The sequence below is a fragment of the Nicotiana sylvestris genome, chromosome 8 (genome assembly GCF_000393655.2).
Source record: "Nicotiana sylvestris chromosome 8, ASM39365v2, whole genome shotgun sequence".
Taxonomy (NCBI): Eukaryota; Viridiplantae; Streptophyta; class Magnoliopsida; order Solanales; family Solanaceae; genus Nicotiana; species Nicotiana sylvestris.
Window position 1 is genome coordinate 172,264,551 of NC_091064.1, and position 17,599 is coordinate 172,282,149.

Sequence of the window (17,599 nt, forward strand, 5' to 3'; positions counted from 1 at the left end):
CGATATGCAGAGTGGATACCCATTCCTTTTTACCAGTGCAAGTACTTTTCTGTATCGGTTCGAGGACAAACGCTTCATTTAGAGGTGGAGAATATGACGATCCGATAGGTTATTTTGAGTAATAGCCCTTATTTTTATTTTTTGAGATATCTATTAGCTTTATTTGATGTTTCTTAATTTATGTGCGAAGTCCGTATTATTTTTCGAAAATCTTTCACGTAAGAAGTTGAAGAAAATGTGATTTTGACTTTAAAAATAACTTGAGTTGACTATGATCAATATTTTAGGTAAACGACCCCGGATCGTGTTTTAACAATTCCGGTAGGTCTATATTGTGATTTTGGACTTGGGTATATACCCGAAATTAAAATCGGAGGTCCTTAGTTTAATTTGACTTGTTTTGTCGAAAGTTAGCAATTTAAATATTTGGAAATATTCTAGGTTTTACCGTAGGTTGTCTTTATGGCTATGGGGTTTGAAAATTTTATTTTGGGGCTTGGAATATGTTCATTTTGTTATTTGAAACTTGTCTGCAAAATTTGGTGCAATTCGGAGTTGGCTTAATATGATTCAGACGCTTGGTTGTGATTTTAGAGGTTCTTGAGTTTTCTTTTGAATTTCATGCGTTTTGATGCATGATTAGTAGTTCTAGATGTTATTCTGGAGTTTTGATCGTGCGAAAGAGTTCATATGATATTTTTAGACTTGTGCGGAAATTTCTAGTCCTTCTTTGCAATTGTGAGGGTTCGTAATTGCGAGCCTAGTGTCACAATTGCAACATCTATACCTTAACAAAAGGGCTGGAAGCCGGGATCAGATCTCATTTCTTTGATTTTAGAATCCTAGACTCGATAGGAGGCGATTTGGAGAGAGGACTTTCATCAACAAACATTGGGTAAGTGATTTTGATCTATTTGAAATTATACTACATGATTATACATGAGATTTAACATCAAATTCACTCGTGGGTATTTTCTACAGCTTATTTTGAATTATTTGAACTATATTTGACTAGTTTGGAGGCTAATTCTAAAAGAAAGGTCATGGTTGAGTGTTGATTAGATTGCGAAAAGAGTTAAGTGTTGTGTCTAACCTTGAATTGAGGGAATTAGGACTCGTTGAATTATTGTTTATGTGAATTATCTTGGGAAACAACGTATATGCGAGATGACATGTGTATATGTGCTATCGGGGGATCTAGCATGCAGGATTGGGTTATTTGTTTCTATGTCTTTATTATTCCATGTTATCTTGTTATATGATTTAGTTGTTACATGTTTCTACTTGACATCTATGTTTTACATGTTAAATTATTACTTAACGCCATAATCTGCTTACCTGCTACTTGTTCCTACTTGCGTTAATTGTATATCCTCATTGTCACATGTTTTACCTACTTTTATTGTCCTTCTATTACTCGATGTACTCTAATATGTTATTTTGCTTTTGTGATCCATTTAGCTATTCTTGTATTGATGAGTTTATAAGGTTTGGGATATCGAGGTGTTTGAATAATCCGTTGTATTGGTGGTTCTTAAATGTTTCGTCCCCTTTATTTCTTTTGTCTTGATATTTCGTAAATATTAGCATTGAGTATTTTGTGTTAATAATTTGAAATTATTGGGATAGGGTTGCACGCCAAAATGGTATTGAAATGAATCAATATTGTGGAATCGGGTTACATGCTGCAATGGTATTGTGCAGATACTGGTGCTGGTCCCAGCAGCGTATAGAGGGGATCTTGGCCGGACCGACTATCAGTAGGAGACTTGAGGTAGAGCTGCTGGCCTAACAAGTGAATATTTTTTTGTATTTTTATCCATGTTATCCCTTTTATTATGTCTTTACTGTTTACCTTATTTCAAACAACTGTATTTTATTCTGACTTTATTTATAGTACTCTAGTGTCTCATGTATTTGTGACTCCTGATTTTCGAGATATGTTTAGACTATGTTGCATGGTATTTATCATATCTAATTCAGACTATAAAAGTTTCTTATTATTAGTGTTAGGATTTGAATTGTTAAAACAAGTTAAGCAATGAGCTAACGTTGCTTGGCCTAAAAAGTGGAATGTTAGGTGTCTTCACGGCCCCAAGGTTGAGATTTGGGGTCGTGACAGGAGAGCAGCTCACTACTAAGTCTTCGGGTAGTGCATCTGCAAGCCCGAATGACCACCTGAAGTACCTGTCTCTGTACCCGCACAATTAGTACAGAAGTATAGTATGAGGACGTAAATCAACACATACAAAGTAAGTATCTAACTTAATCTCGAAATAGAAGTAACGAGGGGTCGACTTTGACACTACTAGTGGTCAAATTATAAAGTATATAAAGTAGGAAGGTATGAAATATAAAAAAACAGCGACGAGACAGATAAATATCAATAATAAAATTCTAAAACAAGAATTATTACGAAATAACTATATACCATTGTAAGCACGTGATTTTTGCCCTATATGAGAATTACTCCCAAAAAATTCAAAATAAAATAATTTTCCTTTTGTGTGCAATTTTGAGAATTTCGTGGCATTTTTGGATAATTATTTGTATTTGTCTGTGCATGTTTATTTGTTAAATTAAAAAAAAAATATACAAAAACATGTCACATTTGCATTTAGGATTTAATTCTACAATTAGAAGTAATTAAGTTTGTTTTACAAAAAAAAATCATAAAATAATGTACGTTGCATTTTTAGCATTTAATGTCCAAATTGTGTGATTTTATCGTAATTGCTATTTAATTGTGTGTTAATTGTTATTGAGAGTTAATTTATGCTTTTATAAATTAATTTAGTTCTATATGATAATTTAGGATTTTTAGAATTTAGTTTCAGTTTAAAAAAATAAAAGAAGAAAAAAAAGAAGCAATAAAAGTGGAAGAAAATCGGATTGGGCCACCTTTTAATTTAAATCAACCAGGCCCAAACCAAATAAACTCCTACCGGGTCGACCCAACCCGGTCCACCCCATAATCCCAAGCAAACACCCCCACCCTTTCTTCCATTTGGACATTTGAAAAAAAAAACCTAAAAAAGAAAAAAACCTAAAGCTATCCGCCCCCCCCCCTCTCTTCTTCTTCTTCTTCTCCTTCCCAAACCCAAGCTCCCATGGCTCCCCCCCGCTGCGTTGCTGCTCCTTCCCCTCGTCCCAAGCTCCCATGGCTACCGCGCCTTCTTCTTCCTCGTCATCTCCTCCTCACGACCAGCTGCTGCCCAAGCTTCGTCTTCATCGACGAACAACACCCCTCTTCGTCGAGCTCTGTCGACCTCCCATGGTTGCTGCGCCTTCTTCTTCTTCGTCGTCCTGCTGCGTTGCTGCTTCTTCTTCTGCTTCGTCCAACAATGTGAGTCACCAAACGCTGCTGCTGCTCGACGACCCTAAAACCACCATCGTCGTCACGTCCAAACCACCATTGCTGCTGCCCTCCCCCGTCCGCCATTAACGAGCAACATGGCTGCTGCGTTGCTGCTCCTTCTTATTCGTCCCAGCTCATCCATGAACACCACCCAAGCCACCATTGATGCTGCCTTCGTCAAGCTCACCCCAAGTCGCCGGAAAAACCATCAACTTCCCCGTCCGCGACAAGCAGCGCTGCTGCTATTGTTGTTGCTTCTTCTTCGTCTTCTTTTTCTTTACCATGACTGCCTCGTCGAGGTCCAGTGTGAGTTCGTCAAGGTTAAAGAGAAGGTGAGTTTTCATTGAAGTCGAGATCCATTAGGTCGTTGGCAGTCTTGTTTCGAGTTCGTCATTGTTCATTTCCGGTTAGTTGGTTTAAGTTTCATTTCTGTCCGTATTTTGTTTGATATTCTCAGATTTGAAATCAGTATATGTTTGATTCCTTTCATGTTCGTTGTTTTTCATTTCTTGATTATTTCTTCGGTTTGTTTTCATTCATTTGTTTTTGTTTAGTTTTAATATAGAAGGGTGTTAGTTTAATCACTTGAATCATTCATCTTTGTTGTTTAATTTAGATTTAATTCGTGTTCATTTTTTGTTTGTAGTTCATTTTTAATCCAGTGATTTAATGTGAGTTTATGTTTTGGTTTTTAATATTTTGATTTAGTTTGAATCATTCATCTTTGTTGTTTAATTTAGATTTAATTCGTGTTCATTTTTTGTTTGAAGTTCGTTTTTAATCCAGTGATTTAATGTGAGTTTATATTTTGGTTTTTAATTTTTTGATTTAGTTTGAATCATTCATCTTTGTTGTAATGTTGTTGGATTTAATTGAAGATCAATTGATTATTGAGTTTAGTGATTTGAATCTGTTTATTTGTTTTGTTTAAGTTTAATTTGAATTTGTGCTCAATGATTTGAATATACTTGTTTGTTATTATTGTTGAATCTGAAAGTAGTTTTGTTGTTAAAAAATATTGTTCAGTCAAAATAATTCCAGTTGTTTCTTTGTTGTTCATCATTTAGTTTGATTTTGTTGATTGAATTTGATTAGGAATTGGTTATAACCGCTGTATTTTGGTTAGAATTGATTAGATGAATTGGTTATACCTGATGGGGTAGAATGGTAAATTGCAGTATTTTTAGGGGTAGAATGGTAATTTTAGTAATTTCAGAGGGGTATTTTTGGAATTGAAAATCTGAACAATTATTTATTTTGAGTGCTCTGTCCACTAAGCTAATAATATTAAAATAATGAATTAAAATAATATAGTGGGGGACAAGACATGTGGTAGTGGGGAATAATGCATTTGTTTCAATAATGGAGAACAAGACATAGTAGGATTATGGGGCTCAAGAAAGTTGATTAAATAAAATAATTGCATTTTTAATGTGGTAGTGGGTTTGGTAAGAGAAAGTGGATGGTTTTATTATTTGTTTAATTGATTAAAGGGTCTGTTATGAGGGATAAATAGAGCAGACTTGGACATAATTGAAGGGGGAATTGGCTGAATATTGGGAGAAAAAAAGTTCGAAAAGATTAAAAGATTTTTGAGGATTCGAATTTGAAGAGAGTTTAAAAGAAAGAATTTTTTGAATATTAAAAGAAAGAAGGAGAAGAGATTCAGAATCCAAGTTAAAAATTGACTGACTTTTAAATCTTGGAGAGTCAGAATTTGAGAGAAAAGAACTAGATTTTAATGTTAAGAATTCAGTTTCTTTTTGAGAGTCAGTAGTTTGAGCGTGTTCTATTTTGAGTGCTAAAAGAACAAAAATTCAAAACGGTTCCATTGCATCTTTTGCTTCTGGTTCAATCTTCATTCTGCATGTGATTGTTTGGTATTGCTGGGTTTCAAGTTGATTTTTCCTGGTTTGCTATTTGGTTATTTGCCACTGTTTCATTGAGTGTTGCTGGATTTCTGCTCGGTTTTTTAAATATGTTGCTGGGTGTTGCTGTTGCTGTATGCTACTGCATTCCTGTTGATCTTCCTTTTCTTTTGCTTCCAATATCAGGCACACAACTGACACGTTGGTTACTGTAAACTGAAACATGAAGCATGAATATGAAATGAAGAGTTGAAGCTCTGAATTTATCTTAGTTATATTCTAAATTTTATTTTTATATATACATTATTTAGCTTCCTCTAAGCAGAATCATGTAGTTGTTTAATATATATAATGGAACATCTGACAGTAGCTTAGTGGACGAGCTGTCTATGTATTGCTAAAAAAATAAATAAATGGTGTAGCAACTTTGTCCAGTTAGTTCGTTATTGTTGGATGATTATCATGTCTCAAAAAGCATGTTAGCTGATTTAGACTATTCTTAAACATTCAACAGTTAGCTCATTAAACGAATAGACCGTTTCGGAACTTGTAGGAATATTGTTTAGCTAGATACTATTGGTTAATTTCAACATGTAAATGGTCTATGATTAAAATTAGATTGCCAAGTTTTTTTTTTAATTTGACAAACTGTGAGCATGCCTAGTATAATGTAGCTAGGTAGTAACATGTGAATGAGATGACCCAGGTCCAGTTTTGTGCCATATACGTTGGGCCTGGGTCCACGTTGGCCAATGGGCTGTCCATATTGTGTTTACATTCTGATTTAACAAATTGCGTTCGGAACCCGACTATAACAACTCGTAAGCATGTAAATAAATTAGGACCTTTTCTCTTTCATTTTTTAGAGACAAATTTAATAGAAAAAATGTAGGCACTTTAGGATTATCCTTTTAAAATAAATGAGATGAGCCTCACCCAATAAAATGCACAAGTTGCGGGGCCCTCAATAAATGGTTAATAATTGTATAGACTTCGGGATCGGTCGTTTAGCAAATTTCACGGCCTCACCCAAAATAATGATACGCTAGTCGCTTTAGGCGCGCCTTTAACAATTTGTTTTCTTAAACTCGGGTGCACATTTATGTGACCCAAATCCAAATCTCAACGGAGTCGAAGTGTGTCGACAACCACGGGTACATTGATTGTGACGTGGTTTGAGATACATTTTCACAATGTTGCAATTCTTTGTAAAATAATAATAATAATAATAAAAGCGGTAAAGAGTTTAAATTTGCACATAAGTTCGTATTTGTATAAAATCAGATAATCAAGCCGAATATAGCAGTTGAGCGACCGTGCTAGAACCACAGAACTCGGGAATGCCTAACACCTTCTCCCGGGTTAACAGAATTCCTTATCCGGATTTCTGGTGCGCGGACTGTTAAACAGAGTCATTCTTTTCCTCGATTCGGGATTCAACCGGTGACTTGGGATACCATAAATCTCCCAAGTGGCGACTCTGAAATAAATAAATAAATCCCATATTGATTGTCCTTCAATTGGAAAAAACTCCCTTCCACGTCCCTTCGGGGCGGCGCGAGCGAAAAAGGAGGTGTGACAGCTCTGGCGACTCTGCTGGGGATCATAACCCAGAACCACTGGTTCAGGGTTAGAAATTCGAGCTTAGATAAATTGTTATATTTGGAGTTATCTGATTTTGTTACATGTTTGGGACCAATGTGCTAAATGCTGCTTTTACCGCTTTGATATTATCTGAATTGTATATAAACTGTGCCGAAACCCTTCTCTTCTTACCTCCAGGGATGTGCTTACTGGTTGAGACTCCCTATTCTGTTAGTGTCATACCCTGAAATAAAAGAGGCTCGGAAAGTTTCTAAGCCGGCTGGCCTTTTGGTTCCCGGAAAGGAGCTCCTTCCTCAACTCGAGTTGTCCGCTCGGGTAAGCCAGGTCTAGAACAAACACCCAGGATAAACCTAGTATAACAAAACCTCATGACCGGATCCCTAGTAGGAACGCTTATTTGCATCATGTTGCATTTAACTTAGGGGACTCAACACAGGGGTTGAGTCCGTCTAGGACAAGCAACCTGAAATGAAAAAGACCATCCTGCTGCATCCTGTTTATTTTGCACATTTATTTGCTTTAGATCCGCATGCTGACCGGCTTCTGAAATTGGGAATTTTTGAAAAAAAAGAAAAAGAAAAATAGCAGTGTAGGGAGATAACTACTTATTTTTAGAAAAATAAAACCAATGTCCAAGTAGTGTTAAAACCCTGTCGAAATTTGGAATTTTTTTTTATTGGAAAAAAAAGGAGTATTGTTTACAAAGTTTAGTTTATATGTGGCGAACTACGCTGGTTTGATTCTTACCGGATGTGAGATACGTAGGCAGCCCTAATCGGGTCCAACCTCCCCTTTTGCTAAAATAGCCAAAAAAAATGTCAAAATTTTAATTTTTGTCATAAATAAGTCGGGTGATGTCCAACCTCTCCTTTGCAAAAATAGCCAAAAAAAATGTCGAATTTTTGTCATAAATAAGTCGGGTAATGCCGCTCATGTCAAATATAGCCAAGTGTCGCCAAAAGGGACACCAGAAGGCTGACTTTGCATAAACGGCCACATTTGGTCATTCTTTTAGAATTTTGACCGGTTATCCACACAGCCTTAAATTCTTCATCCCCGAGGCGCTGAAAGGCCGTGTTTGCAATACCGGGTCTTTTATTCTAATTTGAAAAAAAACAAGAAGAGAGTCATAAATAAGTTGGGTCGCGCCGTTTTGTCAAAATTAGCCAAATGTTCCCAAACGGGACGCCGGAAGGCTGATTTTGCATAAACAGCCACCTTTGGTTATGTTTTGATTTTTGACCCTCACAGCCTTAAAATCTTCGTCCCTAAGGCGCTGAAAGGTCGTGTTTGCAATACCGGGTCTTTTTTGAAAAAAAAAACAAGAAAAGATTCAAAAAAAGTTGGTTCACGCCGTTTTGTCAAAAATAACCGAATATTCTCAAAAGGGACGCCGGAAGGCTGACTTTGCATAAATGACCTCTTTGGTCATTCTTTTGGCTTGTGACCAGTTATCCCGCACAGCCTTAAAATCTTCGTCTCCGAAGTGCTGAAAGGTCGTGTTTGCAAAACCAGGTCTTTTATTATTTGAAAAACAAGAAAATAGTCAGTGGTCAAGTGAATACCGTTTGGTTTTTAGTTAAAATAAGACCGGCCCGGCTTCGGTGATGTCTTAAAACCATTCTTGCCGAGATAGCCTTAGAGTATCTTTTAGTTGTCGAAGGGCTATTTTCGTAAAAGAACGAACAAGTTTGTGAAAGGTCGTATAATAATCCTTCCCGGCCTTAAAATTCATGTGAAATTGAGAAGGGGCCACGTCTGAAAAACAACCATTTGGTTAAAATTGGCATATAGGGGAAGGAATCTGGCTGTTTGTTTTTGAGTTTGTAATTCTTTGATTAGAGTATGCGGGTTATTTGATTTTCGAGACCGTTTGTTGTCTTTTGTCAAAGTCTGTTAGTATGGTCAGTTTTTAAACTTTTGTAATCAAGTTTGTTTTATTATGAAAATTGAAAATTCCAAAAAAATGTTTTATTATTATTTATCTTTTATTGGTCCGAACTACGCAAGGTCTGATTCATGCGGGGACATGATACGTAGGCAATCTACATAAGGTTCGACCACCGCTAAAAAAGAAAAAAAAAGAAAGTGAATAAAAGAAAAGAGAAAAGAGAGAGAGAGAGAAAAAGAAAAAAGAAAAAAAGAGGGAATGGAGGGTTTCTGAAACACTTGAAAAAGGCACAAATAAAACAAGCCGGGAGGATGCATGCGGTAGGAGCAAAAACATGTTAGAAATGGTTAACTGCCTAAGAACATTGCATCCCCCAACGTGCAATTGCAATATCTGTTAAAACTCTAACGCTAACAAGTTTGTTGTTTGTCCAATTCCAAACAGTTAGTTGTTAAAGCGTACTGGCACCATACCATTATCAAACAAGATCAAAAGGGCCTATACCGGAAAGCATGACTGGCTTAGAAAATAGTGTTGAGCTGGAAAAAACGGCACATCAGACGCTGAAGGAGACGATGGCCAATATGGAAAAAATGAGATTGGAAATGAATGAAATGCAGCTAGCCATGGCTAAGGTGCAAAAGGGGCCCGAACCACCTGTCACTCCTACTCCCCCACCGGGACACATGCCGGAATACCCTTCCCCCGGCCCTTCAACAAGCTTCCCAAGCTACCACTACTATCAGGGGAGAGATGTCTATGATCCCCAAGCTCCGCCACCCAATCAGAACCCTCCACCACCAAATGTTCCTGTCTTTGTGGCACCTCCCCCAACCACATTACAAATATCGTCTAGTGAACCACTGTTCCAAGTTCACGACACCCAATATTTTCCTCCTGAACCCACTTTTAAAGCTCCTGAGCCATACACATATACACCCCAATTTGGGATCCCAGAGGAAGCTGAGAAACCGGTTAAGAACACAGAACATGAGGAGGTGATTCGAAAGGTCAAAAGCCTGGAGCAATCCTTCAGGAACATGCACGGGTTAGGCCACCAGGTCAGCGTGGCCTACAAGGATCTATACCCTTTCCCCGACGTCCAATTGCCAGCAGGTTTCAAGATGCCCAAGTTCGATTTATACGAAGGGCATGGAGATCCTGTGGAACATCTACAGGGTTTTGTAGCAAGATGAGAGGAGCTGGTGGCAAAGACGAGCTGCTGATAGCTTACTTTGGCCAAAGCCTAAGTGGGTCAGCACTCGAATGGTATACAAGACAAGATTCGAGCAGGTGGTACACCTAGGACGATCTAGCACAGGCTTTCGTAGGTCACTTCCAGTACAACCTTGAGATAGTCCCTGACCGTCGCACATTGCTAAAGTTTGAGAAGAAGCCCGGGGAGAGCTTCCAGGAATTTGGGTTCCGGTGGAGAGAACAGGCAGCCAGAGTTGATCCTCCAATGAGGGAAAACGAAATGGTGGACTATTTTCTGCAAACTCTAGAGCCAACGTACATTGGTCCCCTGGTGACGTCAGTTGGCAAATCCTTCAATGAAGTAGTGAAAATGGGAGTTATGATAGAAGAGGGACTTAAGTCCAATAAGATCCTGAGTTACTCGGCAATCAAGGCAACGACTCAGGCCATTCAGAGCGGCACGGGAGGTGCGCTTGGAAAGAAAAAGAGAGAAGAGGTCGCGACAATAGAGGCATGCAACTGGTCCAGATCGAGAGGTCCTTCCCCTCGCTACCAACCCAGACCACATCACCCAAACTACCCTCAAACTCCAAATTACCCTCCACAACCCTACTACCCGCCACAAGAACCACACTTCTCCGTACACCAAGCCCAGACATACACTCAGCCTCCGGCTCGCCCGTAATGGCGCGCGCCGGCTCCCCAAAACACATATCCACCTCCCCAAAACACATATCCACCTCCACAAAATACATACTCACCTCCACAAAACACCTATCCGCCGCCAAGGGCCTACAGGAACCCTCCAGGGGCAGGTTTTCGGGGAAATCAGGCTTTCAGAAATGAAAGAATACAGAGAACATTCACTGAGTTGGGAGAAACCTATACTGCCTTGTTCCACAAATTAAGGCAGTTAGGCTTGTTGAGTCCTGTTGAGCCCAGATTGCCAAATCCCCTTCCCAAAAATATGGACCACTCGGTAAGCTGTGAGTATTGTTCGGGGGATCCCCGTCATGATACCGAGAAGTGTTGGAAGTTGAAACATGCAGTGCAAAATCTTATTGACACCAACAAGATTGAGGTTCAGACACCAGAGGCACCCAATATCAATCAGAACCCATTGCTGGCACACCATGAAACCCACAAGATCGAGCTAGTGCACGAAGGAGGGGAGCTAAAGAAACCCTCACAAACAGTGATGATGATCCGTGCCGGTTCAAAAGAAAAGTCGACCAGTGGAAAAACGGTGGTATAGTTGGAAAAGGTAGATGACAAACCGGTTATGGTGTTAGGAAAAGGGTCCAGTGGGGCAGATGTACAGTTTGTGGGGCTGAAAGCAAAAATCAACAATTGAATGGCTACTCATTTTCCTATACGAAGGGAGTCTTGGTAGTGGGCTCTGATTTTCTTTCTTGTTGTCTGGATTATTCCAGGGTTGTAATCCATATTTCTTTTTGTGCTCGCCAAAGTGTGAAGCCTTGTTATCCCGTATTTTAATAAAGTGAGTTTTTTTTCTTCATTCCTTATTTTGTTTTAATTTTTCTTCTTCTTTTTTTCTTCTGAACAATTCTCTTTATACTGGTTCTAATAACATGGCATGCACGACGAATCTTCAACCTAGTCTAAAAAAAATCAATCTGATTTCGAACTTATAGTACAAGATTGTGATGATAAGTCGGAATACGATGAGGATGAAGCCTTCAAAGAAATTAACAGAGAGTTGAGCCAATTTGAAGAGAAAAAAACAAGCCCAACTCAAATGACACGGAAGCCGTCAATCTAGGGGATGCGGATGATATCAGGGAAGCTAAGATAAGCGTCCACATTGAACCAAACATCAGGAAAGAACTAATCAAAGCACTTATTGAATTCAAAAATGTTTTGCATGGTCATACGACGACATGCCGGGTTTAAGCACCAATCTAGTGGTTCACAAATTGCCCACTGACCCGACATTTCCTCCCGTCAAGCAAAATTGAGGAAGTTCAAAACCAACATGAGTGTGAAGATTAAGGAAGAAGTAACCAAACAGTTGAATGCTAAGGTTATTCGGGTCGCTCGATATCCTGATTGGTTGGCTAATGTGGTGCCAGTGCCAAAAAAAGATGGAAAAATCAGGGTGTGTGTTGATTATCGCAATCTGAACAGAGCAAGCCCAATGGTGCTTTATGTTTAACAGATATCGAAGGGAAATGCATCGACATGGCTATCAATTTTGACGCAGTTAAGAGATATTATGTATGATTTCTTGTAATTGTAATTGTTGTTTGTTTGTACTTAGCATTTATCGGAGAATGAAACGACGGAGGCAATTCTTTCTTCTATCCAAACAATTTAACCTTTGCTTCCCCTTTTGAGCCTTATTTATTCTTTCATACCCCTCTTTTGGAATCAGTAATGAAAATGAAAGAAAAAGAGAAGAGAGAAAAATAATGATAATAAAGACAAAAGAAAAGTCACAAGAAAAATAAACAAAGGAATTGGGAACTACGTTTGACCTGATTCATCAAAGAAGGATACGTAGGCGCCACACGGCTCGGTCATGGTGTAAAAATAAATAAATAAAAAAAAAAATCCCCAAGCAAGAAAACTGGGGCAGAAGTTGTGTTTGTAATTTTGGGAAGAAAGTTCGATTCCAAGAGTTGTAATGTTTTACCCATCAAAAATGATTTTGAACCCTCTTGATACCCCTTTTCTTTTAGCCATACCCAAAAACCCATATTGATGTCCAAAAAAAAGACCTCCCGATCAGTATCCTAGAAATGCCAAGTCATGCAAACGGAAGTCAGGAATAACACTCTGATCCCCAGCAGAGAAGAGGATCATAAACTGGAAATGAATTGATAACCGAAAAGAATCCCCAGCAGAGAGAGTCATATCGGCAGCACTCCAATACCCAGCTGAAAATAAAATAAAATGAGAGAGTCTTATCGGTGAAAACCTTCACGGGCACCATAAGACGACGGGAGTTGAGATAAACGAGAGAGTCTTATTAGTGAAAACCTCTCGAAGGGCACTATGAGGCGACAAGACAAGATTGGCGGAAAGGATCCGCATTTGGCAAAGAGTTGAGTGCCTGTTTATCCCCAGCAACATGAGGCCGTCCGAAGGGTTGATTGATACAAATAGACTGGGTTGATTAATTCAGAATGCGCGACATGATCGTTGGGATCGGTTGTATCATTTAGATAAGTTCTTTTCTTTCCCTTTCCCCAGCATTTGTTCAGAAAGACTTCTTCTTTTTCTATTTTTTGAGATAATCACTTTTTCATTTCTTGGTTTAAAGAATTTACCTCCCCAGCAGTTTGTTTTTGAAAAGGATTTTCAGAGCCTACTACCAATTGCCAAAATGATGCAAAGCAAAATGCGAATAGGACAGGCCAAAGATAAGGCGATAAAGCGAAAAGAAGTTGGTCGCAAGACCAAATGATGAATGGGTCTAGATCCCAAGAGGACCAAATTTCCAGGGGAAGTTGGAGAAAAACAGGAAAACAACACTTGAAAGAATTGTGGACCTAATTCCAAGAAGGCCCCCAGCAGATCATCGAGATGTAGGAGCATCCCCGACAGATTTTCGACCAAGTTCCAAGAGGGTCGGACAACACAGAGTGGGGAAGGAAGAAAAGGAAAATTCATCCCCAGCAAAATAATCACCAGCAAGTTTTGATAGCGCAATGAAACACAGAGCGGGGAAGGGAGAAAAGGAAAACCCATCCCCAGCAGGAGTGGCACGACCACTCACCATGGTTTAAAACTAACAAATTTTCTTTGATTTGAAGCAGGAAAAGGAAATCTTATTAATGGCAAAAAAACATGCCACAAGGAAGAGCACCAAAACTGGGGCAGAAAATTTTCTGCCATTGTCGAAATTTTCTCGGAGGAACGAGGAAATCAATTCAAGTTTTAAGGGATAGCAAGACAACACGATTTTAAGAAAAACAATCAGAGGTAAGACAATTTCAAGTTTTGAAGTTGGGCTCATCCGCCCTCGAATAGGATATTTTGGGCTCATCCGCCCTCGAATAGGATATTTTGGGCTCATCCACCCTCGAATAGGATATTTTGGGCTCATCCGCCCTCGAATAGGATATTTTGGGTTCGTCCGCCCTCGAATATGATATTTTGGGTTCGTCCGCCCTCGAATAGGATATTTTGAGTTCGTCCGCCCTCGAATTGGATATTTTGGGTTCGTCCGCCCTCGAATTGGATATTTTGGGTTCGTCCGCTCTCGAATAGGATATGATGGGTCTATCTTCCCTCGAATAGGATATGATGGGTCTATCCGCCCTCGAATAGGATATGATGGGTCTATCCGCCCTCGAATAGGATATGATGGGTCTATCCGCCCTCGAATAGGATATTGAATTTAATCCTTCCTCAAAAGGACATTTAATTTATTTCGACCCGAGTGGTCCTGCTTGTATAAACATTACCAAAATATATATTTTCATAAATTATTGCCAAATGCATTTTATTTTCAAAGTTGCTGATGAAGTCAGGAGCCCGCCTGGAGAATGGAGGCTGATTTATTTTAAGAAGTTGTTGAAGTCAGGAGCCCGCCTGGAGAACGGAGGTGTTACATTTAAGAAGTTGTTGAAGTCAGGAGCCCGCCTGGAGAACGGAGGTGTTACATTTAAGAAGTTGCTGAAGTCAGGAGCCCGCCTGGAGAACGGAGGTGTTACATTTGAAGAAGTTATTGAAGTCTAGAGCCCGCCTGAAGAATGGAGGATGAATTATTTTTAAGAAATTGTTGAAGTTAGGAGCCCTCCTGGAGAATAGAGGCTGGATTATTTTTAAGGTTGGAGAAGTCAGGAGCCCGCCTATAGAACGGAGGTTGTTGAATGTTAAGTTGGAGTCAGGAGCCCGCCTGTAGAATGGAGGTTGTTATATTTTAAGTTGAAGAAGTCAAGTTGGAGTCAGGAGCGTGCCCGCCTGCAGAACAGAGGAATATGTTTCAAGATCAAACAGAAGTCAGTAATGAGGAAGGTTACAACAAAAATCCCCAGCATAACAAGCTTTAATGTAGGAAGCAGTGTCCCCAGCAGATAGAGCGGAATAATAAAACTTGTGTTCAGAAAAGCAAAAGGTCAGTGTCATCCCCAGCAGTTTTCGAAAGAGAGGCACCAGAGGAAACACAAGCCGACAAGAAAGCAAAGAAACCAGAGCGCGCGGAAGATAGATAAGATTTTGTAACTCCTAGTTAGTCTAGCCTCTAGTTTCTTTTGAGCACAATGTAACAAGGAGATCGGTAAGCAGTAGTAACAACATGCAACAGCAGTAACAGCAAAAAGCAGTCCCATGGTAGTCCCAGCTACAAAAAATTCCCGAACTACATTAACCTGATTCCCTTCTAGCCAGGGATATGTAGGAAACCTTTGAAGCAAAGGTTCGGTTAAATCTTTTTCAAAAAAAAAATACTTCACACGGAGTACTCGGATGGGCAAAAATCGCTTACTTTATCTTTGCATGAAAACTCTTCGTGTTTTCGGACAAAGAGGGGCAGCTGTAAGCACGTGATTTTTGCCCTATATGAGAATTACTCCCAAAAAATTCAAAATAAAACAATTTTCCTTTTGTGTGCAATTTTGAGAATTTCGTGGCATTTTTGGATAATTATTTGTATTTGTCTGTGCATGTTTATTTGTTAAATTAAAAAAAATATAAAAAAATATGTCGCATTTGTATTTAGGATTTAATTCTACAATTAGAAGTAATTAAGTTTGTTATACAAAAAAAATCATAAAATAATGTACGTTGCATTTTTGGCATTTAATGTCCAAATTGTGTGATTTTATCGTAATTGCTATTTAATTGTGTGTTAATTGTTATTGAGAGTTAATTTGCACTTTTATAAATTAATTTAGTTCTATATGATAATTTAGGATTTTTAGAATTTAGTTTCAGTTTAAGAAAAAATAAAAGAATAAAAAAAAGTAATAAAAGAGGAAGAAAATCGGGTTGGGCCACCTTTTAATTTAAATCAACCAGACCCAAACCAAATAAACTCCTACCGGGTCGACCCGACCCGGTCCACCCCATAATCCCAAGCAAACACCCCCCACCCTTTCTTCCATTTGGACATTTGAAAAAAAAAACTAAAAAAGAAAAAAACCTAAACCTACCCGCCCCCTCCTTCCCAAACCCAAGCTCCCATGGCCTCCCATGGCTCCCCCCCGCTGCGTTGCTGCTCCTTCCCCTCGTCCCAAGCTCCCATGGCTGCCGCTCCTTCTTTTTCCTCGTCATCTCCTACTCACGACCAGCTGCTGCCCAAGCTTCGTCTTCATCGACGAACAACACCCCACTTCATCGAGCTCCGTCGACCTCCCATGGCTGCTGTGCCTTCTTCTTCTTCATCGTCCCACTACGTTGCTGCTTCTTCTTCTGCTTCGTCCAGCAACGTGAGTCACCAAACGCTGCTGCTGCTCGACGACCCTAAAACCACCATCGTCGTCACGTCCATACCACCATTGTTGCTGCCCTCCCCCGTCCGCCATTAACGAGCAGCATGGTTGCTGCGTTGCTGCTCCTTCTTCTTTGTCCCAGCTCATCCATGAACACCACCCAAGCCACCATTGTTGTTGCCTTCGTCGAGCTCACCCCAAGTCGCCGGAAAAACCATCAACTTCCCCGTCCGCGACAAGCAGCGCTGCTGCTGTTGCTGTTGCTTCTTCTTCGTCTTCTTTTTCTTCACCATGACTGCCTCGTCGAGGTCCAGTCTGAGTTTGTCAAGGTTAAAGAGAAGGTGGGTTTTCATCGAAGTCGAGATCCATTAGGTCGTTGGCAGTCTTGTTTCGAGTTCGTCGTTGTTTATTTCCGGTTAGTTGGTTTAAGTTTCATTTCTGTCCGTATTTTGTTTGATATTCTCAGATTTGAAATCAGTATATGTTTGATTCCTTTCTTGTTCGTTGTTTTTCATTTCTTGATTATTTTTTCGGTTTGTTTTCATTCATTTGTTTTTGTTTAGTTTTAATATAGAAGGGTGTTAGTTTAATCACTTGAATCATTCATCTTTGTTGTTTAATTTAGATTTAATTCGCGTTCATTTTTTGTTTGAAGTTCATTTTTAATCCAGTGATTTAATGTGAGTTTATGTTTTGGTTTTTAATATTTTGATTTAGTTTGAATCATTCATTTTTGTTGTTTAATTTAGATTTAATTCATGTTCATTTTTTGTTTGAAGTTCGTTTTTAATCCAGTGATTTAATGTGAGTTTATGTTTTGGTTTTTAATTTTTTGATTTAGTTTGAATCATTCATCTTTGTTGTAATGTTGTTGGATTTAATTTGAATATCAATTGATTATTGAGTTTAGTGATTTGAATCTGTTTATTTGTTTTATTTAAGTTTAATTTGAATTTGAGCTCAATGATTTGAATATACTTGTTTGTTATTATTGTTGAATCTGAAAGTAGGTTTGTTGTTAAAAAATATTGTTCAGTCAAAATAATTCCAGTTGTTTCTTTGTTGTTCATCATTTAGTTTGAATTTGTTAATTGAATTTGATTAGGAATTGGTTATAACTGTTTTATTTTGGTTAGAATTGATTAGATGAATTGGTTATACCTGATGGAGTAAAATGGTAAATTGCAGTATTTTCAGGGGTAGAATGGTAATTTCAGAGGGGTATTTTTGGAATTGAAAATCTGAACAATTATTTATTTTGAGTGCTCTGTCCACTAAG